This window comes from Ctenocephalides felis, unplaced genomic scaffold (assembly GCF_003426905.1).
Source record: "Ctenocephalides felis isolate EL2017-DRISC unplaced genomic scaffold, ASM342690v1 CF-g0.4_SCAFFOLD_01886, whole genome shotgun sequence".
Taxonomy (NCBI): domain Eukaryota; kingdom Metazoa; phylum Arthropoda; class Insecta; order Siphonaptera; family Pulicidae; genus Ctenocephalides; species Ctenocephalides felis.
Genome location: NW_020538040.1, coordinates 171,506,038 through 171,531,491, shown reverse-complemented (window position 1 = coordinate 171,531,491; position 25,454 = coordinate 171,506,038). Strand labels below are relative to the sequence as shown.

Here is a 25,454-nt window from a genome sequence, read left to right as displayed (position 1 = left end):
CATGTGATAAAATATTATAGGAATCATAAAAAAACATAAAACTCAGTTTTTGCATTTGATAAGATTGGATTCTGAAGTTCCTATTCTTTATGAATCTGTATTATAATGATTCTAAAGACTTCAAGGTTTAACGATCGTTGTCAATGAACAGGACACGTACTAGAAATATTATGTAAAGTTGAAGTTTCTAGGCAACCGACTTTCATAATTGGCTGAATAGTGCAAATATAGTTTTGCAACTACTGGACTAATTCTCCCGTAAAATAAACCAATGTTTTGGCAACGTTTTCATATAAATTAGAACTAAAGACTGTCGCAATGCAATGTATTTGCTATGCAGTCTGGCGTTTTATCTAACTTCTCGCATGTGTTATTATGAAACACCAAAAAGATGCATTTATGATAAGATTCTTTTTTGACGTTTGTGCATTTTCTAGGTTAATGAACCGATTCTTCCGCACAACAGACGAATGTTATGGCAATGCTATGTTATGAAGAACTTTCCATACTAAATATTGACAAAAGCCATGTGGTTGCTGTGCAGCCAGGCGTTTTTCTCAGGTTGTCAGATAGAAAACCTAACTTAGAAACCGCACAAATGTCAAAAAAAACATCTTAAAAGGAGAACCCGCGCATTGCTCGTCTCAGATTTTGATGAAACTTGGCACAATGGTAGATTTGATGCCCAAACTGACCGTGGTAAAATATTAGAGGCCTATGAAAAGCGGTTTAATTATAAAAATTAATTAAAGTTTGCATTTTAGCAGCTCACGGCATGCATAGCTTGGAATACTTTTCCTTATCAGTAGCAGATTGGCCGAGTGGCTATCGTCGTGGAATTCTAATTTTTGCTCCGGGGTTCAATTCCCAATTCAGATTTAATATTTTTTTTATTATTTTTGTTTGATATTTATAATTTCACGTGTAAATAATATCAACATTTATTTGAATTTTAGATTAATTTTACATTTTTCGCTAAATATTCCATAATAAAGTCGTCCGTAACACTTGTAAATTTTTATTTTGATATTGCTTATGAAACTTACGATCATATAAATGTTAAGTGATTCCTAAAACATTATAATTTTGTATTAATAACAATAATAACACGGAAGAAGAGATATAATTAATTTCCATATAAGAACTATGTTCAAATTTACTGTTATGAGGATGATACTTTGTACGTTTGACCAGCCCAATAATCTAATATTAATATAATAAACAAAATTCTTTTTGACATATGGCTTGAAAACATTATTAATAAAATTTATTCACTGCAGTTTTTATATTTTTCTTATTTTTACAATATGTACAATCGCCACAATTGTAAATTTGAACATAGTTTTTATATGGAAATAAATTATATCTCTTCCTCCGTGTTATTATTGTTATTAATACAAAATTATAATGTTTTAGGAATCACTTAACATTTATATGATCGTAAGTTTCATAAGCAATATCAAAATAAAAATTTACAAGTGTTACGGACGACTTTATTATGGAATATTTAGCGAAAAATGTAAAATTAATCTAAAATTCAAATAAATGTTGATATTATTTACACGTGAAATTATAAATATCAAACAAAAATAATAAAAAAAATATTAAATCTGAATTGGGAATTGAACCCCGGAGCAAAAATTAGAATTCCACGACGATAGCCACTCGGCCAATCTGCTACTGATAAGGAAAAGTATTCCAAGCTATGCATGCCGTGAGCTGCTAAAATGCAAACTTTAATTAATTTTTATAATTAAACCGCTTTTCATAGGCCTCTAATATTTTACCACGGTCAGTTTGGGCATCAAATCTACCATTGTGCCAAGTTTCATCAAAATCCGAGACGAGCAATGCGCGGGTTCTCCTTTTTAGATAACAGGAACTTTCAGCAAAATACATTTGACAGTATTCAGTATGATTCAGTAGCATAATGTATGGAAGTTGGAGCGTAACATGGACTTGCCATAACATAGGTCTGTTGTGCGGCAGAATCGGCCCATAAGTTTTATATCTAAAACTCCTGACTCCTGACCGCACAGTAAATACATAGCATTTTCACAGTTCTTAGTACTATTTCATATGATAAAAGCAGAGTAACATAGGGTTGCCACAACAGTGGTCTATTTTTCAGCAAAATTGGCTCATCAATTTCTGCGTTTGGGAAGTAAGAATTCTGAAGCAAAACTTCGTTATGAATCTGTATAAAAATGATTCCAAAGAATTTGTATAAAAAGTTTAACGATCGTTGCGTTTCGTGTCGATGTTAATCTTTCCCCGACGCAGGCTACATTAAGTTTTTCGCATGTCATCGCGCACCTTATGATTTGTGCGCTTCGCCCGTAGTACCTAGGTACTTCTGTTTGATATGTTTGAACGCAAGTCCCTAGAAACCCTACGCGAAAGTAAAGTACAATGAATTCGCTATTACACTTTTTACTTAGAATTTTCTAGGCGTCTGCAAACGCCGATTGTTATGCAGATTACAATAACTTATCATTATTACATTTATGATTTCTCCTCGTATTATATCGCTCACGTATTTTCTTCGGAGCTGCCGAGCGACGCAATGTTCTGTAATGGTTGTCGGACGGCCACTATTCATTATATAATATCGTATGCGCATATATCTTACTAGCTTAACGTTTCTATAGAAATGAAGCCCTGCATCATGATTAAACTACCTTTTAGAATTGGCAATAAATTGGATTTTATTTATTTTTTCTAATGTCTAGTTTTCTATGGACTCATAATAGATAAACGTTGCGTTCGATTCGCACGCGTGCGAATGCATTGATTGTGGCTATAAACTGTAACTTAGTTTTATAGTTCTAGTATACTCATAAAATATTAGACATTTATATTATTTATTAGTAATTTAATGTATAATTATTTATTTCATTGCTAGTATTATGTTCTTATCATAATAACTTTGCTAATGATAGCAATATGCCGAAGAAAGAACTACTATAGACACCTTTATCAAGTTGACACGCTACATTCAAGTAACAAGCAGACATAGTTAAGGGGGTATTCCAGTGAAAAAATTTCAAAAAATAGTTTTGTTTATTTGCATATTTTCAAAACTAAACGGTTCAAGAATATGTCGTTGTGCCATCATCCTCGATGGCTCCAAACAATATATAGGTTCCTCCTGCTGCTAACATAGCTGTTACCAAACTGTGGAGGCTGATCAGTAAAACAGACGAAGGCGTTTGGTGTATTTTTTTATAACTTCTTGTACACTTTGCATATAATTTGAACAACTGAATAATTGAGTATGAATGAATATGATTGACTGAAATACGACTCCATTAATAAGTAAAGTACGACTGCCTAACTCATATTGATCTGAACTTTATGAAAACTAAATGACGACTGCGTCATTGCAACCCTTTTCATCAATCAAGCTTGCTTTCAATGTGACTTTGTAATCCTAGATATCATTACTGCACGACTTGTTCAATGTCATTGCATAGTGTAACACTAAGCTTTACTTAGTTGTTACTGCGTATATGTGTAGCTATGATAGACAACTGCGTAGTTTGTATTCTGACCGTTACATTTATAATTATTACGAATGGAGAGCATGCCCACTACAATGTATGAAAAAGATTTTTTTTAAATTCAAATTATTTTCGGAGATACAGCTGTTTGAATATGATAATCCTTTTCTTGCCCTATGGGAAGTTGAAAATTTAATAACAAAGCAAAAAACTGAGAAAAGACCACTAAGCTCACATTTTCAAAATGGTATTATTGGTCATCAAATATTCATTTAGAAAAAATTGTTAAGCTTTTCACTTCTTTATTACCATTTACCATAAATACTAGGTAAACTCCAATCTAGATCGGTCGGAGATAGTGCAAATATATATAATAACAGAGAAATATGTATATGGGAACCGACTGTTGACTGACAATGAGACTTGTGCGTATAAGTTGTAATCGCGATGGCAATGCTGCGGTCGCTTTGTTCAGCGCGTGTCTAAGTTTTATGACATTAAACTAATAAATTACATATAGGTCTACTGAATCAAGTTCCACGGTCGTAAAAAAATTATCATGTTTATTGTACCAAAACGACAAGTGCAACACATATACTTCAGACGATAATGTAAGGTAAGACGAACAAATAATTAGAATCCAGGAGAGTAAAAATTTCAGGAATTTCAATAAAAAGATAGCAAATCTTTCATTTAGCATAAGCCAACTAGAATACCTTACTCATAGTATAGGTAAAATTATGATTTCAAATTTTCAAATATAATATACATATAATATAATATACATATATACAATATATGTAACTTTTGATATAAATAATTTCCATTGCTGTTGCAGCAGCATAACAGCTGTAAAGGGTTGGTATTAATAGTTGAACATAATATAGGAATAATTGTAAAATACCCTTAGGGTAGAAAACCATGTACATAATTATATATATTGTATCGTATCCAACATAATGCAATAATAAAAAAAACAATTTCAAAAACAAAAAAAACAAAAAACAATTTAAACTTCAGAGAACAGGAATAATTGCTGGTGTATTTTAGATTGACTTCCATAAGCAGTATATAAGATTTACCAAATAGTTTCTTAAAATGTATGAGATTTTAATGATTATCGGAGAAAAGTTAATCTATTTATGTTAGCTATGATGCAGTTGGCAAATATTTTTAACGATGATTTAACCCTTTCGCCTTTAGACACATGCACTTGACGACCTGTGATTACGAATGTCGCCTATAGACGACATCCAGTGTGTCGGCTTTTGCTTTAATATTTATTACTCTGATCTAAATTTTTGAGAATTATATTTATCGTGGTTTTTAGTTACTCAAAAGTGTAAATTTTAAAATATTTTTTGTTATAATTATGATTAAAATTTTAAAATATTTTGTGTTACCTTGGGTGGTTTGCTGACTGCTGCGTCACTCCTGCGGAAAGCACTTTCGTAGCAAAAGGTCTCGTTCCCTAAGAGAATATTTTGAAATAATTTAGTCGTGTACCAAATAAAAATTTTCATTTTATGTATGATTTTTTTAATAAATTATTTCCGAAAGTTTGAAAAGCAGCGAAGTGTGCGTAGGTGCGCACGATACCTACTTGCCATGCGTTTCTTTCGCTTTCTTTCGAACGATCCCGTGAGAACTGTCTTTATCTTATTGTGCAGTCGGATTTGAATCAGATTCTATTTCTTCTGTATGTGATTACTAATCGCACGATATGGCTCTTTACAATTACCCAGTTTTCATAATTCATCGCAACTTAACCGACCGATCAACTGTGATGAAGATTTATAGTAATACTAACAATAAAAGTTAACGACATCGTTCTGAATGCTATACAAATTATAAATTTAAAAGTCGAAACAAATTATAACTAGATGTAAGAAACAGATTGCAAAACATAGTCGCTTTACCATTACTTCAATTTTAATTGTTTCCGCACTCCATAGAGGCGCCACCAAGTGTAGCACGTAAATTAACCACTAGGCTTAATTCTATATAAGATTTATACTACTGGAGCATGGCATCGTGCCTTAAGGCAAATTACTAGATCTTCCCGTACCAAAAAATAAAATTCTTAAAAAAACTTTTGAAAAAATTTAGATTTTTAAGAATTTTGAAATTTTAGAAAAAAATTGACTTTATTGAAAAGTTTGATTTTTTTCACACGTTAATGAATGTTTTTCAACCACTTTTCGTAGGACTATAATATTTTACGACTTGTTCAATGTCATTGCATAGTGCAATACTGAGCTTTACTTAGCTGTTACTGCGTATATGTATAGCTATGATTCTCGACAACTGCGTAGTTTGTATTCTGGCCGTTAAATTTATAATATTTATTTATAATTATTACGAATGGGTAATTTTAGAATGTTCGTTTCGATCAGAAACTCGGTTGTCATGTTAAGTTTCTTTGAAAGCATTTGATTGCAAAAAAGTGACTCAATCAATATTTGTTGAAAACCAATCAGCACGAACTTCAACTTGTATTTATCGAATGGCTTTTAATTTTCAAAATCGCTTTAGGTTTTTATGATGAAATATTTCACACATTTCTGTTAATTGTAAAGAAACAAGTAGGTCGATCATCGTAAAAGGTAAAATTTTGTCTTACATACACACATCCGTACTTTTTACAATTTTGGTATCAAATGATTGAAAAATTTAGCAAGTTAAATTTTCTGGCAAAAACATAAGTTTTCTTCTGAAAATCTGCTGCAAGAGTTCATAATACTGACTTATTCAAAAAGAACTTAAACTATCATTTGACATTGCAAAAATTGATTAGAAGACACAAGTGCAGGTGTTAATGAGAAATGAATCAAAAAAGTTGTTGTGCTGATTGTCAAAAAAAAATCAAACAATAGGTTCAAAACCTAGACAAATGTACCATGAATTTGTTTCTAGGAAAATTATCACCACAAATCGCTCTCATTATGCTGGTAGCGTGTTGTATTTTTAACAGAGTGATAATTTTAATGTCACAAGAGCCTTGACACTGTTTTCCGCTTCGCGAAGGTCCCGCGCATTGAGTTCAACAGTTCAGACGAAGTCGGGGTTCATCTTTGGAGATTGTTCGCAAATATTGCAACAAAATTACTCAATTCTGTTGCAACTATTCATTATTTTAATAATCATAATAAGTTTCGAACAGTTATATCCCAAAATGCTATTGCATGATCGTATTTCGACACGAGCAAGCGAATGAAACAACACTTCTCGTAATTCAATAGATGTTACTAATAATTGAAATGGACTGCTGGGAATTGATTTATTGTTTTGATATATATATATATATATATATATATATATATACATACATAAAATATATGATGTACATTGATATAAATACAGGCAAGAACACACACATATATTGTAGCATATAAGTTATTACTAGAGTTTACATTAAAATGTATTTGCATAGTAAGCTATGTAGAAAACATGAGCAGGATCATGTCAAAGAATATTGAAATATACTGCAAAACTAATCATTATTATATTTTCAAAAAAAAAGAAAAAAAAATTAAATTCTCATGGTTTAAAAGATACAACCAAGACGATTTTTTAGTACAGTAGACCTAATTAACAAGGAAAATCTCAGGTTTACTCTTCTGGGATTTTGATCAAACTTCGCCTGGTGATAGAGTTCATAGTCAAACCGAACACTTCAAAATATTATAGGCTCATGATGAGTGGTTCAATTATAAAAAATAATTAAAGTTTTGAAAAATAAGCCTCGCGCAATACGTAACCTTACAGCTTTCTGTCTGATAAAAAAATTTAAAATCGTATATCAAATATTCACCCAAAAACTGATCACAAGAAAATGTTTAAATTTTTAACATTTTATGTTATATTATCAAGTTCCAATGTAAGTTTCAATGTATCCAATAAAAGTATGTTCCAGATTTGGTATTCTCGGTGACCCTATTTTATTTAGTTAAATCATGCTAACCCTTTCCACTCGCAAATTGCGGAAATAATATGTATTTTGCCTGGCGGCATCCGAGTAGAAAGGGTTAAATTATGTCTCAAAGAGTTGGTCACAAAACTGACAAAAAACTATTCTATGTTGTTTAGTAGAGCGTTTGGTTAAATTTTTGATACTGCCAAAGTTTGAAAACTAACCACCAAATAGCACGAGTGTCAAAATGATATTAGTTTGACTTGACGCATATTTTATTCATAAGTGCAACTTTTTAGTATATATTATTTTGAACTGCTTAATGTTATTTCCTTATTCCCATATAGGATAAAACAGGTCGCCAAAATTAGCAATTATGATAAAATTTGGAACGAATTCAGTGACCTTGCCAGAAGATAAGTAAGTTTTTCATGTTTGATTTGATGTTGTTCAAAATTGGCGGATTTTTATAGAATCAGGAACTAACGCATCCACGGTAATTCTATCGTTATACAAATGATGACCTAATTTATTTCCATCGCGAAAATGAATTAGCTTACAGCTCGACGTTTTCCAATCCTTTTTAAGTTATAAACCGACATCACGCGATGCGAGACTTACCAATTGATCAAGATTATATTCTGCATCTATTATAGAAATACGAGCTCGTATCTAGGCTCAAAACAACTACCAACCAAACTGGAGGGTATTTATTATCTGGTATTCTGAAATCGATTGCTTGCTTGCTTATTTATATCCCGAAATATCAGTTTGTTCTAATTCCAGAACATAAATTAATACTCACAGGGAGAACAAATTTTTGATGTTAGGCAGTACTACTGATAAGTGAATAATTGAAATTTTTGTTATTCGTCTTGTATGATTTTTGTAAATAATTAAGTGAATAATGTTATTGCATTGAATTATCGACTTATTGGCTCCTCCTAACATATCAAGAGTATATATATATATATATATATATATATATATATATATATATCTCTCTTCTCATTCCTTGTCTTTTTCTCTTAAGATCAGAAACAGCATAAAACGCATTATTTTATATGGATATTAAAATTTTATCACAACTATAGATATAGGAGAAGAGCAGCACTTGTTTCCGCAACTATTAAATGAACTGTAACTTAAGAAGTTACCAGTTCCTGAAATACGATATGCACCTATCGTAAAGTGCATTGAACGTATATATATACTCGACTCCCTTTACTTCCAATAAATCTAACCTGATGGAAGATTATGTTACATATGATCACGCAAAACTCAATTCAACGCCTCTATTTTATTTTATCTTACTCCATTTCGACTTCGTAAGTCGACTGTTTGCGATGATTTCATATTTTTTTGGATAATATTCAAAAATGGCATAAAATTATCTTTTTTTATTATTACAATGTGTTTAGAATGTTATTACTATGAGGTAAAAAATAAAAAAAATAATTAGTATAATTTAGTTTATAATAACAATAATGTTGAAGTTATTGAATTTTTTTACATTAATATATATAGTAAAATATAATATAAAATTTTAGTGGTTCGATCGTCCAACCAGTTGCGATAAGTTTGAAAATTCCTATGAACGAACCGAGTTCGGCCGAAAGCATTAGGTGGTTAACTAATAGACTATAAACTCAAATTTTGATCTTTCTAACAAGATCAAAAAAATTCAATTAATATTTCCACATCTGAATCTGATTGTGAGTAGTTCGAAAGCAGAAAGTCACTTCCACGGTGCAATCGTCGTATGGTCTTCGCATGTCGGTTTAATTAACCGGCTCTATACAAAATCCGTACAGGCACTACTGTTATTTCCGCGAAACAGTGTGAAAATGCTTTCAATTCGACATGGTAAACTTTTTATACGACGGCGCTCACGACATCATAAGTGCTCCGACTTGCCACTAAAACTTGCATTTCATTATATTACATTAAACTCGCACATAAAACGAATTCTTTTTTTGTTATTACATGTTCTATAAGGTGTATTGAGCAGTGCTTATTATAAAGAACTACACGGTTAGAAGAAAATCTATTGGTTGTTTTTACTACCTGAGATACAGTTTATTTTTAATACTGAACACTATTAGAAGGCAACCCCACGGTCCCTCTTATAATTATGATATTGCAACAATGTTGGGATGGGATATTTTTACTTGAAAACATATCGCTATCTACTTTCCAAGTAAAAACCAATGTCACTATTGCTTGACATTAGGCTGTCCAACGTCTGAATATTATAAAAAAAAACTGTAATCCCTCTCATGCTTATAAAATTACAAAAATTACGAGGAGGGCTATTTTTACTTGGAAACATATCTTTAACTACATTTCCAAGTGAAAACCAATTTTACTACTGCTTGACTTCAGGCTTTTCGAGAACTGACTATTGAAAGGCATTTCTATGATTACTCTCATAATTATGATATTGCAACAATAACGAGGAGGGCTATTTTCACTTAGAAATATATTGCTATCAGTATTTACAAGTGAAAACCAATGATACTAATGCTTGGCATCAGGCTGCCCGAGGTCTGGCCATTAGAAGGCTACCCCACGGTCACTCTTATAAATATGGTATTGCAATAATGTTGGGATGGGCACAATTATTTTCACTTGGAAACATATTGCTATCAACAATTCCAAGTGAAAACTAATATTACTAATGCTTGACATCAGGCTGTCCGAGGTCTGACATTAAGAAGGCAAACCCAATGGTCGCTCTCATAATTATAATATTGCAGCAATGACAGAAAGGGTCATTTTCACTTGTAAACATATTGCTATATACATTTCCAAGTGAAAACCAATGTCACTACTGCTTGACATTAGGTTGTCCGTGGTCTGACTATTAGAAGGCAACCCTATGGTCGCTCTCACAATTATAATATTGCAGCAGTAACGGACAGGGTCATTTTCACTTGGAATTATATTGCTATATGCATTTCTAAGTGAAAAGCAATGTCACTACTTCTTGACATCATGTTGTCCAAGGCGGGTATCGAACCTGGCCCAACTCTAACCAATGAACCACGAGAGGAGAGGTGTGCACAAACCGAATTCTGGATAAATTTATATAGTTAATTGGAACCATACACTTATTTTGAATGTAAAGAAAAACTACAGACTATATCAAAGTTCATTTAGAAGTATTGAATTAAGGGGCACAACTAGTGTGAAATTTTCAAAAAATCGAATGTTCAATTTTACCATGTTTCGATAGGTTATACCTTTGAAAATAACATACCAAAATTTTAAATCGCTATCTTAAATAGTTTTTGAGTTACAGCCATTTAAAGAGTATATATATAGTATATAGTGTAACGATCATTTAATCTTTAAACGCGTTTTTCTCGAAACAGCATTTTCCGAATTTGCTGCAGGGATTACTCAAAAACAAATGATCCGATAACTATCAATTTTTTTACATATTCTATATATAGGTCTTCGTAAAATGAACTATCGATTTTTTGATCGGATCAAAAATCGAATTTTGGCAGTCCAAAAACGACCATAATTTTGGGTAAAATTCGACTTCGGAATCACTGCAGCAGTGAAGGGTCTTTTTTTCGCGTCGTTGGAGATCGACGATAACTTGAAATATATTTAATTCTTTTCTTCAAAAATTTTACTTTGTATTCTTAAAACATGTATAAATATATTCCTAAAATTTTGAAGTTATTGATAAAGTAATTTTTTTTAATATAAATTCCGAAAAATCACCTTTTTTAGGCGGTTACACTAGTTGTCCCCTTAAAAACTGAACTGAGTATTTGAAAATCTTCAGAAACAAATTTGTTTTTCATTTTCGTTGCAATTAGTATTACAATTATCAAATGCTACATTATTACATTATATTAATACATTATTTAAAATAAAACACTGCAATTTCTCTTCATATTTTACAACTAACTTTTTCTAATTATATATTTCTATTCATAATTAATATAATCACTTTTCCGATGTTTACGATCGAAATCTATTTGGAATGAATTCGTGATATTGTTGCATGAGTTTTATAATTACGATAATTAAGTTTTAATGGTTTCATTGTATTTTCTAGCTAAAAATATACTCATAATATTTCCTCCAATAACTTGTTTTTGCTTTTTTTCAGATGTTGACTTCACGATGATTTGTCAAAAAGATAAATTACAATGCAACTGTGAAGAAACGTCGAGACCATTGTAAATTTCCAGCCTCTATATGGTAAGAATTAATAAGAATTTAATTTTTGGCAAACATTTATATATATATACATATATATATATATATATATATATATAAATATATATATATATATATATATATATAATATATATATATATATATACTAGGTAACCCGACAAACATTGGTTGATAGCCATAGAAAGTGATTTTTACGAATTAGGGATTTTTTGTAGAAGGGTGAAAAATTTAAGGTTGTATTTTGTTTTTTAATTACGATTTATAGAAAAATTGGTCAAAAAAATCTTAAAGGTGGGCAATCCTCACTACATAAGGATATGAAAATAGATGCTGGTCAATTTCCAGTCATACTGACAGCGATTATACAATTTTATGAAAATCGGTCAAATGGTTTCGAAGGAGTATTGCGACGAGCATCATGACACGTGAATTTTTTCCTCATATATTAGGGTGGTCTTTAATATGGATATTTTCTTATTTTTTTGCTTCCAGGGGCTGAAATGATTCCAAAATAATTAAAAAAAAATCTCTGAAAGTTTTAGCTCTTAATATTAACTTTAAGATAGTCCGCACTCCAACAAAAGTTTCTTATGGAAATGACATAGGTAAATTTCCATATTTTTTTTCAGAATTTTATAATTTAGCGATAAGTGAATAAAATTTTTGAGAATAACATTGTATTTGCTTATTTTGATCATAAATAAATAAAAATGACAACAAAAATTTGATATATTTTATGAAATAAGTATTTACTTAGGAAGAAAAACCAAGAAACTTTGGTCGGAGTTCAAAAATCAAAATAAAGAAACAAATTATCAAGTTGGAAGCATTTGAGCCCCTGGGAGCAAAATAATCGAAAATATTCATATTGAGAACCACCCTAATATATATTTTTTTTCCTTTTTCTTCTTTCTTTTTTTTTCTTTTAGAAGGCAAACTAATAGTTGTCCCTTTGACACATTTTTTATTACAATTTTTCTAATAGTGGCGATATATTTCGCCTAACCGTTTGCACCACTGTAGTATCACTTCTTCAACGTGATTTTTCCTATTAAGAAATCGTTTTTTTTTGCATATAATAAAGCAATAAATCTACGTCGAAATTAGTAGCTAAACACAAGAGTAATTTGTATCAGCGCCTACACAGTGCATTATAACGGATAATAAATGAATTTCAGGTTATTATAATAATTGGGTGCGGCCACGATCGATTCTGATTTTAGGTACTGGGTTGGGCGCACCATGAGAACACGAATCAGTACTAAATAACAATAGAAATTAAATGAAATTTGAAATAAGACATTTGTACATTTATTGTTATATTGAATTATTTTATTGGATAGCGTATATTTCAAAACTTTGAGAGATTCGTATGGTAAAAATATCACTAATATGGTCTACAGAGGCTAACCGCATCCTGTAATTAAAAATAGAATCGGAAAAAGTATATACTCGATCTCAGTTCCATGTGTTAATTACGATAATCATTATGGAGTGAAAAAAAATACATTTTGAGTATATATTAAGGGGGTTGTTCTTTTTTTTGTTACAAAACATGCAAGGTATTTGTTTTTGTTTTTCTCGAAATGTATTTATCACAAAGACATGCGGTTTTTTTTAAACAAAAATTACAAAATCATAGAATATTAAGAAATTTTTTATTATTTTTTTTTCGCCGTCATTTCTTAACCAGGGGGCGCCAAAGTGGGCATTGCAAAATCGATCTCGTTTGCGGTGCCACAGATAAATCCGTTGCGCATCGCCTGAAACAAAAAAAAACAAAACTACGTTGAAGAAGAAGTTTGAATCCAGTCCCCCTACCAAAATGAGAGAAAAAAAGCAAGAAGGAAAAAAATGGCAGCTATTTAAAAAAAAAGTGTCAAAAAGGCCTTTTTTTGGGACGAGAAGGTTCGCAAATTTTTTTTGCTTAATGTTATCAAGTTGTTTGAGGTAGGGGGACTAGGTATTGCAGTGGTGAACAAATTAAAAAAAAATGCATGTCGATCCGACTTGTAGTTTTTTTTAAATTTGTGGCACCGCATTGAAAAAAGTCAATTTGAGAAAAACGTATTTAAAGTTTTTAATATAATGTACTAAATACACCATTTAATTTAATGTACTGAATACGCGATGGTGTTCAAAGATGCTGACACATTAAAAAGGTCATGTGCATGAGGTATTATAATGAAAAAGAGGCAGCTGGCAAACAATAGCTCGCGGAACGATAAAAAAACGCTTTCAGAGGATCATACGTATAGAGATATATATATATCTATAACTTCGTCAAAAAAATAGATATTGATATGATTTTTTTTTAAAATAATTCTATGGTTTTTAGCTTTCATAATATCAAAAAATCTCAAAACCGAAACAAAGAAAAATAAAAAAAGAACAACCCCCTTAAGGCTAAATAATATATTAAAAAAATCTATTTTTTTATTATTTATGCCAATTAAAATAAATTTTATGTAGTTGTTTTTTATTAAAATATTATTCCAGTGATCATGTAATGATAGCGTGCCAGTTCAACTGATTACAAATATTTACAAAAAAATAAAGGATAAGGTAGAGCGGGGCTTAAAGGTACGCGGGTAAAAAGGTCCACCATCGATACCTCAAAAACTAGTTAAGTTAGGATTTTTTGAACAACAATATTTGAAAGTAAAGGGCAAAAGATGTATAACCAGCCATCACCTTGATTCTTATCATGTCAGAGCTATCAGAAGATGAACGGAAATGTTTGAAAATCCATAACAAAAGTATTTTATTTTTTTGTTAGTTTTTCTTGTTTGTGAGCCAACTCTGCTGACAAAATACCAGATCTAGGTTATGTACAGTGTTATCTTAAAATCTATCGTCAAATCTCTTCAAAATTAAAATTAAGACATTAGATGTGTTTGACCCCTGGCTGCAACATTTTACTATGGTAAAGTAGTCTATGGAGTATATGGAACCAGGTGACAAATTTTTGAAAAATAGCAAAAAAAATCATAGTTCAACCATGATGAATTAGGTAGGTAGTTTACTGATAACAGATAGTTTTTTTTTATGTGTTATTTGTTTGGCATTGATAAGGTTTAGAGAACCTTACCCTACCATATTTTAGTAATAAATCCAGAATTTGTAGTATTCGTTATAAATTACACACTGAGAAATCTTGTAATTAAACAATGGATTCTGGCACTACAAGTACAACTACATCGCGTTGTCTTTGCATTTGTAAATAGTTAAAACAATCTACAAACGGCTAGTTTTTGTCTCTATTCCAACATTTTTTCGTAGATATTTCTCAGCAACTGAATAACAGGTGTTACATCAAATTATTATTTTTGGCATTTTACAGACTTCAACCATTGAAGTCTATTACCTTTGGTCAAACATATGTAATAGCCAAGTCAAGCCGAGTCAAGTAAGCCAATCGTATTTATAAACACGTTCTGTGAAAATATAAGCTTTCACTTTCCATATAGATGGTACGTCCAAACATGAATCCCATCCATCATATTATACATGATACAATGATAATGCGAAACTGATTCTAAAACTAGTTAGTATGATGCATGCGAGATGTGTCGTAATACAAATAATTCTTAGACGCATAAAAAAGGCTAATTTAACTTTAATACTGTGATGGCAGATTGCGTTATATGTATATGAAATTAAAAAGAAATAAATAGGTATTTCTAGAAAAAAGATTTTGTATATGGTTACAAATGGAAAGGTAACACAACCTTGTTTACGTCGCGCGAGATTTGTTACATTGAACACTGCAAAACGAGATGCGGAGAATGATTTTTTAGTGGCAAAGGCTAGTTTGCTAGGTTACATGTAATCTAATCACATGAATGTACAAACCTTGAAATTTATTATTTTTATTGTAAAATAGAACGAATACATTTTTATTCAAAAACAAGTCAATCGAATAAAGTAAGTCGAGCAGAATATCATCTCATAGGAATATAATCAGAGAGTTCTGCTACTTTTAGACCAGTACTGGACGCTTAGTTCTTATAATTGAATAAATAATAAAAATAAATAATATTATTTTTTTCGTATAATCTGCTATAATAGCCATAGCTATAATTATTTTAGAATTTGCATGGTACGAAAAAGCGCAGAATACAACTTGTCGAATTTTTAAAATTATATGCTGGTCAGAAAGAAATCGTTCATGGTTTTAAAATGAATATGAGGGTGAGAAATTACAGGGAGTTGATAGTTCACATACAAGTCAAAGGAACCTCGTGGTTTAATAACTATAAATTTGGAGAAGCAAAAACCAGTTCTGGTTTCTATTCCCCTCGGCCAATTCGATATCAAGCAGTATGATAAGCTTCCACTTCAGATTATAGATCTCAAATATAATCAAGCAAAAATCGTTTTTTGTGGGCATTGCTGCAGCATATATCCTGCTACACTATTAAATATATGCATATCAAATATGTTCCCTCGGCCAATTCGATATCAAGCAGTATGATAAGCTTCCACTTTGCAGCATATATCTTGCTACACTCTCAAATATATGCATATCAAATATGTTCCCTCGGCCAATTCTATATCAAGCGCTATGATAAGCTTCCATTTCAGATTATAGATCTCAAACATTATCAAGCAAAAATCGTATTTTGTGGGTATTGCTGGAGCATATATTCTGCTACACTATTAAATATAAGCGTATCAAATATATGTAATCTACACATAAAAATGAATGGTTGACCACTTGGTTGAAAAAAAAGTTCTGATCGCTGTTAAATAGAAAATATTATATAAAATAGCTCTAAGAGATATTTTGCATTATGACATGAATAATATGGATGAATTTTGACCATAAAACTTTCCGAAACTTGAAAATAATGTAAGAAGAGATCAACAAAAATTGAATTCTCGTTTTGAATTTTTGAAATTTTGACAAAGTTTTTGAATTTCGTAGTAATGCTAAAGCTTATTTTCTCGTAAGGCTGGCGTATCTTGCAAGAGCTAATCGAAAATACTAAAAATTAGTGAATCTGATGAAATCGTAAATTTCTTCTTTAGGAAGATACTGATATTTAAAGCGTTTACTTATTAAAATTAGTAGTCACATATGTTGAGTATCTAAAGCACATTTTAGATATACAATTAGAGTACACGTTTTCAATATTACTATTTAGATAAAATAATTATTTTTGATAATATTATTGCAACAGCCCAAAGAACTAATATCGTTCGGAAGCTTATTTCCACAAAATGCACTTGTAATTTTCTATAATTGAAAAAACTTTATATGAGCACAATTAGTATAACTATTCGCATTCTCACTTGTAGTAACAACCAATTCCTTACGAAAGAAAATAACTTTAATAATGATTTACGATATGTGTCAGCCTTTGTGGGGCGGTCTTATTATTGAACATGACAGTGTGCATATCGAGAAATTGCAGCCGGCTGCATATTGCATACTACTGCAAGGATTGCTAGCAGCATATAGAAAAAAAAGAGAACGGTGATAAATGCATCTAATAATTCAAACTTTACGACCGCTTTAATAAATTAATTGCAATTACACAAAATTACTTAGAATTCTGTACTACCACATATTTGTTCCAGTAGAAAGAAGTATGCATGGAGTAATATGGTGTGAGCAGAATTTTGGTACTATTTATTAAATACCTCCAAGGTCATTGTTAATAATTGATATTATCAAAAATAAGCTTCTAAAGGCTATTGGGCTTAGAATTCTCATATGACCTTCGAATAAACAATTTCTGGTTCTAGGACAGCCAAAATTATTTTTACCAGGATTCGTTACATCCATAAAACAATTCGTCAAAATTACAGAAATTGTGATAATAAATTTATCACATAGAGCTATGACAACAGTTTACGACTCGTAGATGAAGTAATTAAAGACAGAAGCAGTACTTATATACCGGAAATTGAGCATCATTCAAATGATTTACTAAGACCAGTTCTAAATGTACCAGCTGTAAGAAGACTCGAAAAATGTTGGCCTATGGAGCTGCCTTAGTCTATATTAGCAAATTACTCACTGGAGTGATTCCTATACATTATCTTAAGCATGTTCTGATTGAAACCAAGTGGTAGGGGTTTGCCACCATGAAAAACTTTCTTTTACTTTTGGAGACAATTTCTTTTAATTTATTCATAAAGCGTATATCAAAAATATATGTAACCCTAAATTTTCATCCTAGATGTAACATAATCGCTTTTTTCTTCAAATTTTTAGTTATATGTATAGCACAGCAACGCGTGATCGGGTACAGCCAGTAGCTTATAAAATTGTATTATTTTTGATCCTATTTATAATGTCAATAAAAAAAAATCTTGAGGCAGTTTCGAGCAAATGTGCCACTGTTGCACTAGGGTGACAGGAAATTTTTGCATGATGTTTAGTGCTGCTATTGTTGATGATAACCATTACGAAAGGGATGTCGATGTCAATAATGTCTAATATAAATATAAGAGAACTTGCATATTGCGATTATTTCCCACTTGACTGTACTTTTATACTTGAAGCACAATTGTTTTATTTCACGGCTGTATTGTTAGGAACGTGTTCTGTCCGCTGTGATGGTTTACTTCTTGCGCTGTAAAACTCGTTTACGCCTTGGTCATCGTTTGCAAAAGACAGCACGACACAACTTGCGGTTTCAATCTGTTTTATCGGACGTGACCATATACAACTACTTTTTTGCACTCGCTGATTGCATCATTTTTGTATAGTCACATTAAGAAATGACCAGAGAAATTCGCCTTGGATGAGAATAATCGAAATACATACACAATTGTTTAAGAAACACAAAATTAAGTACCTACTACTTAAGCGTAGTTAAACGTATAAAATCATACTGATCATCCTAAAAGCCTAGCCAGGAAGTCGTTAGATCAAACTCACAACTGAAGAAAAAAAATCCTAATGACTTCTTTTTGGTCTCATAATAAGTCTACTACTAGTCTTAATGAGTCCTCTAAAAAATCAGATCCTTTGACTTGTGTTTTTATTGTGAAGTCAATGCAAAGAACTTTATTACTGGATGTATTTCTCAGATTTTTTTTTATATCATGAAAGAATAATATTTAATGTGTTGGAATCTTTGGCAAATGCATTGAATATATGAAAAGAGAAAACTACCACAATATCGAAAGTATTTAAAAGATAATTATGCAAATATATTTTCCTAACATCATATTTACACGTATGCACATGCAATGCTGTATTCAGAATATTGCTCAACGAAATAGAACTCTATAGTAATAAAAAAATTATAAATAAATTTTATAAATATGAATATATTTACTATATTCTAGTGATATTTAGAAGTAAGTTAAAATTTAAAAGCATACAGAATAGATACAAAAAAAATCTCTTACTCAAAAATTCATTTAAAAAGTTGGAATATAATTTGAATCTAAATAATTAACATTGAAATATGTATATATTTTTAAATTTAAATTGAATAAAGAAAGAAAAAATAACTTGTACCGATAGCAAATAATTGTTTTTTGATGACTATTCTTTATTAAATCTTCAATTCTAAATACTGTGAGGGCCTAAAAATGTCTTACATTGCCTAAGAATATTGCAAATTGACTACATATAAGTTACAGTGTCAGAAAATGTTACAAGTCCTCTCCAAATATTGTAAATTGTATGAAAATATTGCAAATTGTTTAGAAATATTTTTCATGTCTGAAAGTATTGTCCATTAATCACATGATCGATTTTTAAAGGATTTTTGAACCTCCTTGGTTATACGTGGTGATATTCAAAAGCAAATGAGAAGAAATTGTAAATTTTTTTATCAATTTCTTTTTGAAAATGTTTAGATTTAGAAAAAACCGGTAATAAATAAATACACGTGATATCTTACTATACTTTTCCCCATTCCACGTGATACTTCGTGTTTTTTTTGACGGATTTAACTCCGGTCGGATATGACTCCGGATACAACTCCTGCCGGATATGACTCCGGATGCAACTCCTGCCGAATACAACTTTGGCCGCATATGACTACGGATACAACTCCTGCCGGATATGACTCCGGATACAACTCCTGCCGGATATGACTCCGGATACAACTCCTGCCGGATATGACTCCGGATACAACTCCTGCCGGATATGACTCCGGATACAACTCCTGCCGGATATGACTCCGGATACAACTCCTGCCGGATATGACTCCGGATACAACTCCTGCCGGATATGACTCCGGATACAACTCCTGCCGGATATGACTCCGGATACAACTCCTGCCGGATATGACTCCGGATACAACTCCTGCCGGATATGACTCCGGATACAACTCCTGCCGGATATGACTCCGGATACAACTCCTGCCGGATATGACTCCGGATACAACTCCTGCCGGATATGACTCCGGTCGGATATGACTCCAGATACAACTCCTGCCGGATATGACTCCGGTCGGATATGACTCCGGTCGGATATGAATCCGGTCGGATATGACTCCAGTCGGATATGACTCCGGTCGGATATGACTCCGGTCGGATATGACTCCGGTCGGATATGACTCCGGTCGGATATGACTCCGGTCGGATATGACTCCGGTCGGATATGACTCCGGTCGGATATGACTCCGGTCGGATATGACTCCGGTCGGATATGACTCCGGTCGGATATGACTCCGGTCGGATATGACTCCGGTCGGATATGACTCCGGTCGGATATGACTCCGGTCGGATATGACTCCGGTCGGATATGACTCCGGTCGGATATGATTCCGGTCGGATATGACTCCGGTCGGATATGACTCCGGTCGGATATGACTCCGGTCGGATATGACTCCGGTCGGATATGACTCCGGTCGGATATGACTCCGGTCGGATATGACTCCGGTCGGATATGACTCCGGTCGGATATGACTCCGGTCGGATATGACTCCGGTCGGATATGACTCCGGTCGGATATGACTCCGGTCGGATATGACTCCGGTCGGATATGACTCCGGTCGGATATGACTCCGGTCGGATATGACTCCGGTCGGATATGACTCCGGTCGGATATGACTCCGGTCGGATATGACTCCGGTCGGATATGACTCCGGTCGGATATGACTCCGGTCGGATATGACTCCGGTCGGATATGACTCCGGTCGGATATGACTCGGAATATAAATCCGGATACAACTTCGGCCGGATATGACTTCGGATGCAACTCCGGTAGCATCTGACTCTAGATACAACTCCGGCCGGATATTACTCCGAGTTTTTTTTAATATTCTAGATGTATTAGATGTATTTTTATGTTAATTATCCTGCAAGATCAATTTTCTTAATCAATGAAGATTTTATTGTGTATTTTTAGTAACGAGAAAAAATGGCAAAATTTTATGTTTTTTTTTTTGAAAATGCTTGGATTGAAAAAAATCTGGGAAAAAATAAATACACATGATATCCTACTACACCTCTTTCTCCCCCACGTGATAATTCGTGATTTTTACCTAATTTGAACCCCCCCCCCTAAAAACCTCACGTGATTAATGGACGTCCCCTTTCTATGTATTTCGTTTAGCTACAAATAATTATGATGTTATAGAAAGACCAATCATGAACCTTGCGAAACATATAGGAATAAGCAAAACACGTTACACTCCCTCGTGAAAGATTATCCTGAAGAAGAATTCCCAGCTCCAAAATACTAAATTGAAGTTAGATCCTTAAGACGTGCTCACTAACATAATTCAGTAACATATTCTGCGCAAATGAATTGAAGAAATGTTTAGATGAATAAATAAATTTATTTAGAATAGAATTTATCAAAATCTACGCAATGCAATAACAATAATTATTACACTGACAATGAGTTGCGCTTGCACATTAATTCACCTTTTTATCGTTTCCAATCACAAAACTCGGCTAGAACAATACTCTATAAATGGATGCAAAAAATGATAAAAAAATGAAAAATGATTACACAATGTGATATCAATGCACGTACTTGCATAATAATAGTGATACCGTTAGGTTTATTGTCTATCCCCGTTTAACTCGATCATTCGGTTATCTCAAACTCTGATTTCATTCAAGCATTCTGCGTCCGAGCGATAACGGAATACGTATTTTACAATCAAACATAACAGTAGAGTCTATAGTTTGTCGTGCATATAAACGTGCAACAAACTTATGCCAAATCGGACAAAAGACTAAAGAGAATTACCTTAAGGCCTTTTAACATTAATTGATTGTTCACAAGTTACACATTAGGGCAGAGTAGATCTATATCTTTGAGTCAGAAATTCCAGTTTCAATAACCGCCTCGGACGGCCTGATGTCAAGCAGCAGTGATATCAAGGTAGTGACCAAAGAGAATTATGCTCAAGCCTTACAACAATCGTTATTTCCTCATGACTACGTCATGGATTAGTAGTTAGAGTAGAGCTATTGGCTTTCAATCAGAAATTCCAGGTTCCATACTCGACTGGGTCAGCCTGATGTCAAGCAGTAGTGATATTGGTTTTGATTTAAAAATAAAGATAACAATTTTTGTCCAAGTAAAAATACAAGTTACACATTAGGGATCCTTCGTGGATTAGTAGTTAGAGAAGAGCTATGGCTTTCAATAAGAAATTCCAGTTTCGATAACTGTCTCGGATAGTGTGATGTCAAGCAGTAGTGATATTGCTTGTGACTTGAAACCATAGCTGGCAATATATGTCCACATGATAATAACCCTTACCTGGCATTGTTGCATTCAATAAAAAGTCATCAGTATTAAAATTTCTCCCTGTTTTAATGATAAATTCATGAAAAAGAGAGATTAGTCAACCGTTGGGTTGCCATGTATGAATCCATGTCATTAGAAAGTCATAACAAACTTATGAGACTATTAATAGAAAAAAATTAATGGCGTATTACACATTTTCATTTATTTTTTTAATAATATTTACTTTACATGACATACTCGGATTTTCTAAAGAAGTAACTTGATCATGAAAGTGCGGGAGAGATTCATTATTATTGACCTAGCTAGAGCATTCTAGCTATATACAACAATTATTCTTACATCCTAATATACGATGTTCAAAATATTGTTATTAAAATTTTATCATACTCTATAAACGGATGGTAATTTTTCGCATACAATATTTTTATTTTCATAACCTAGTGTATTCGATTTTTACGCAACTAAAAAAATCGAACTCAAATCTATATACTTCAAGTCAAAATTGATATCACTACTGCTTGACATCAAGGTGTACGGACCGCAGGTTTTGATCCTGCAATCTTGTTGTGGTAAGGCAATTAATTACTTGTGCCAAGTATTGTTTACATTTTCTTCCGTTTTTTTTTAATTTTATTACTCTTAACAAATTTACTTTTTATTACATATTTTAAATTTCAGGTATTTTAGGATACATTTTTCGGAAACCGAGTTAAACTGCAAAACGATCATGGTAGTAAAGTATCGAAAAACTACTTTTTTATTCAACGCACTAATGGAATTTTTTATCATGCTTATTTTTACATACTTCTTTGCACAGTAGTGCCCGGAAAAGCTATTTTCACCTGGAAATATATTCTTGATCTATATTTTTAGGTGAAAATCAATATCATACCTCCCTGATATCATACTGCACGCAACGCAAGTTCTGAACCCAATATAAATATAGAACATCTAAATCGTGGACGTTTTGCTACATCATTTAAAATATTTTAAACTTTTACATGAAACATTAACGTGATTCTTACGAATCAATCTTAATAACAAACTTCTTTTTAAATAATGTGATAATAACATTACAAAATTATATTTTAATTACTGTTAATAAAACTCTCAAAACATTCCAATACCACATATTAATAATTATACTGTCATCCACATTAAAAATTAAGCAGATATCGCAAAAAGTCACAGATGATCAGTTGGCCAAAAAAATCTAATTATTAACTGTTGAAAACGAAAGGTTACATATACCAATCACAAAACCGAAAGATACTAATCGTTTTGTCATAAATTATAATTAGTCGGCTAATAATTTGCTATGCAAAATAAAAGTTCTGAATGCCACAGTGACATACAATTTTAAAGTAACTGGTTAAATAACTATTCTAAGTATTTACAAATGCATTTGATATCAGAAAGGAAATCTGAAGTTCAATGAGACAATGTGTGGTGGTAAATTTTAATTTGAAACAAGACTGTTGCAAAACAAGACATTCGACTGGCATTACAAATGAATCCAACTACATACAAAAAACTATTAAATCTCAGACATTTTGATTGGAAGAAAACACAAAAAAAATTAAACAAACTGCCCCAAATTAAAGACAGAATATATTCCATCATCCAAATAAATTAGCTGCAGGATTGTATGATCTTACACACCCTTTTAGACAGAAGAATCCAATTTATGCATATTGTTAAACTAGTTTATATCATTAATGTTTTCATAATAGTCATTTTCATTTAAAGTAGTGTAATATTTGTATTATCTTTCAAATAGATGTAATTCTAGTAAAATAGAGTGCATTACTGGGCAACTCAAAATTATATTACTATCATCATCATAATTACTGATAATTATTACTGGATACTGATCAATCAATAATTATTGGTAATATATCTTGATGCATAAAAATCATCTATGAAATGATTAATTTTATGATGTAGAGTTTAAAATTTCTAGTTAATGCAAAAAGTATTATTTACAATCTTCATTATTATTAAAGTATTAGAACAAAATATGCTAATCATTTGCAAAAAAGTAGTGCACACATATATTAATATTAATTATGTAAACAAGCACAAAAATGTGAGAGCTGGTATGCTTGCAAATTAGAACATTTTTGATTATATGAAAGAGAAATGATTATTAATGATGAAAATTAGGACCAACATAAGAAAATTTCATTGAAACAAATATCTGAATTTCGGAATATATTGAAATCAAAAAAATACTATAAATAATAATCTTCATAAATTAAAATGGAAACATGTTGTATAGGGGGCGGCTTTTCGATTTTTTAAGAATTTTTGGACCCCACCTCCCCCTTGGTGATACGTGGTCAAATTTACCCCCCCCCCCAACCAAACATCACGTGTACTTTTAGTTAGGAGAAAAAATTGTAAAATATTTGTCTTTATTTTTTTAAAAAAGATAACAGGTACAAAATAAACACGTGATCTTTTACTATACCCCTTCCTTCCGCACGTGATATTTCGTGATTTTTTTGTCAAACCCCCCTCTCCCTAAAAACCCCACGTAATTAATGGACGCCCTGTAATGAGAGTTCTTTCGCATTTATTAGTAGTTTTGAAATTGGATCATTTTGGACTTCTGATCAAATCGTGAAGTAGAAATGTTTAAAATGCATTTACTGCTGTATAGGAATGGTATATTGAAATAAAGCCAACTCTGTATCAAACAGTATGATACAAGGGATATTCACTAAAAATTACGGATCTCAAATAGGACCAAGTGAAAATAGTCTTTACATTTCGGTGGGAAATATTAGATATAATATAATCGCAACACAAAGGTTAACCTCTGGGTTGCCTCCCTGTAAAATATTAGGTTAAATCTTAAACCATTTTTTTGTATGACAAGTACTTCTCACTAGTTCTGATTACTACTGAGACAAGAAAATGTATCTTAAAGACGATGGTGTTTGCTCAAAACTTCAAATTGTCATCGAAACTTACCCCCGGTTCTTTACTTATTTGTATACAAATAATCGTTATAGAAAACAAGCATGCGGGCATGCTAATATTATTTTTTCCAAGATTAATTAGAAGAGCGAACGACCTGAATAATAAATTGAGCATGATGATCATTTATCAAAAACTTCATTCGATATTCTGTAGAGCGAGACTT

General features: G+C 31.9%; 1 protein-coding gene across 1 annotated transcript in view; it reads right to left on the bottom strand.

Moving 5' to 3' along the window:
• The window catches only part of LOC113377141, a 642,509-nt gene that overhangs the window by 143,712 nt on the left and 473,343 nt on the right, over positions 1-25,454 (bottom strand). Inside the window, exon 4 of the mRNA XM_026617353.1 lies at positions 4,907-4,974. The gene's annotated coding sequence lies outside the window, so the exon portion shown is untranslated. The remainder of the gene's footprint in view (positions 1-4,906; positions 4,975-25,454) is intronic.